The sequence below is a fragment of the Triticum urartu genome, chromosome 7A (genome assembly GCF_056163025.1).
Source record: "Triticum urartu cultivar PI428250 chromosome 7A, HENAU_Tu73, whole genome shotgun sequence".
Classification (NCBI taxonomy): Eukaryota; Viridiplantae; Streptophyta; class Magnoliopsida; order Poales; family Poaceae; genus Triticum; species Triticum urartu.
In genome coordinates, this window is record NC_141879.1 from 626909047 (window position 1) to 626911558 (window position 2512).

Genomic DNA, 2512 nt, shown 5'->3' on the forward strand with positions numbered 1-2512 from the left:
AGAGAGTAGAGGGGGAGAAACATCATAAGATCCAACTATAATAGCAAAGCTCGCGATACATCAAGATAGTACCACCTCAAGAAAACGAGAGAGGGAGAGAGAGAGAGATCAAACACATAGCTAGTGGTACATACCCTCAGCCCCGAGGGTGAACTACTCCCGCCTCGTCATGGAGAGCACCAGGATGATGAAGATGGCCACCGGAGAGGGATTCCCCCCTCCGACAGGGTGCCGAAACGGGTCTAGATTGGTTTTTGGTGGCTACAGAGGCTTCTGGCGGCAGAACTCCCGATCTATTCTCCTCCCCGAAGTTTTTAGGGTATATGGATATATGTAGGAGAAAGAAGTACGTCGGTGGATCTCCGGGCTGTCCACGAGGCAGGGGGGTGCGCCTAGGGGCGTGGGCGCGCCCCCCACCCTCATCGGCAGCCCGGGACTCTTCTGGTCCATCTCCGATACTCCGTGGGCTTCTTCTGGTCCAAAAATAAGTTCCGTGAAGTTTCAGGTCAATGTGAGCACAAACAGTATTGCAATGTGTTGAAACAAGGCCTAGGGTTCATACTTTCACTAGTGCAAGTTCTGTCAACAATAATAACATAATTGGATCATATAACTATCCCTCAACATGCAACAAAGAGTCACTCCAAAGTCACTAATAGCGGAGAACAAACGAAGAGATTATGGTAGGGTACGAAACCACCTCAAAGTTATCCTTTCTGATCGATCTATTCAAGAGTTCGTAGTAAAATAACACGAAGCTATTCTTTCCGTTCAATCTATCATAGAGTTCGTACTAAAATAACACCTTAAGACACAAATCAACCAAAACCCTAATGTCACCTAGATACTCCAATGTCACCTCAAGTATCCGTGGGTATGATTATACGATATGCATCACACAATCTCAGATTCATCTATTGAACCAACACAAAGAACTTCAAAGAGTGCCCCAAAGTTTCTACCGGAGAGTCAAGACGAAAACGTGTGCCAAACCCTATGCATAAATTCACGAGGTCACGGAACTCGCAAGTTGATCACCAAAACATACATCAAGTGGATCACATGATATCCCATTGTCACCACAGATAAGCACATGCAAGACATACATCAAGTGTTCTCAAATCCTTAAAGACTCAATCCGATAAGATAACTTCAAAGGGAAAACTCAATCCATTACAAGAGAGTAGAGGGGGAGAAACATCATAAGATCCAACTATAATAGCAAAGCTCGCGATACATCAAGATCGTACCACCTCAAGAACAAGAGAGAGAGATCAAACACATAGCTACTGGTACATTCGCTCAGCCCCGAGGGAGAACTACCCCCTCCTCGTCATGGAAAGCACCTGGATGATGAAGATGGCCACCGGAGAGGGATTCCCCCCTCCGGCAAGGTGCTGTAATGGGTCTAGATTTGTTTTCGGTGGCTACGGAGGTTTCTGGTGGCGGAACTCCCAATCTATTCTACTCTCGGATGTTTTTAGGGTATATTGACATATATAGGCGAAAGAAGTTGGTCAGGGGAGCCACGAGGGGCCCACGAGGGTGGGGGGCACGCCCAGGTGGGTAGGGCGCGCCTCCCTGCCTCGTTCCTCCCTTGAAGCTTCCCTGACGTCTACTCCAAGTCTCCTGGATTGCTTCCATTCCAAAAATAAGTTCCGTGAAGTTTCAGGTCAATTGGACTCCGTTTGATTTTCCTTTTCTGCGATACTCTAAAAGAAGGAAAAACAGAAACTGGCACTAGGATCTAGCTTAATAGGTTAGTCCCAAAAATCATATAAAATAGCATATAAATGCATATAAAACATCCAAGGTTGATAATATAATAGCATGGAACAATCAAAAATTATAGATACGTTGGAGACGTATCACGGGCATCCACTAATCCCACTACAAAGGCTCCTCCTCTGCCTCTGTAGCAGCCTGAGCGTTCTGGTAGGCGATGATGTCTGCAGGCATGATCCTATATCCGCCCCTGGCAACATAATCAAACAAAGAAGGAGCAGGCAACAAAATAATATCACGAGTTTCAATGCTAAAAACCAGGTTATAAGGAATAGAAATGTTAGGAGACTCTTTATCAGTGAAATAATGGTGATCCATGGCAGCACAGTCTAGGTAAACCTTGGTCAGAGGATAATCATGAGGGCGTATCTCAACCTCGAAGTGAGCCGCCAAACGAGTAGCATAAATCCCACCATGAATTTTACACTTGGATTTATTAAGATGGAGGCGACGAGCCACAATAGCTCCCAAGCTATAAGTGTTGTCGCCCTCTAATGGACGATGCAAAACAGCAAGGTCTGGTGAGTTGAGCACACCCACCTTCTCCCTAGCAAGCAAGCATTTTGCAATGAAAAGAGCAAAGTAATGAACAACAGGAAAATGCAAGCCAGCGGCAGTGATAGCTAACACCCCTCTCTCATCTCCCACCGCAAAAGTGCGATAAAAGGTCTCAAACTCAGCCGGCCTAGGCTCGGCCAAGCTCCCATAAGAAGGGATCATGCATATG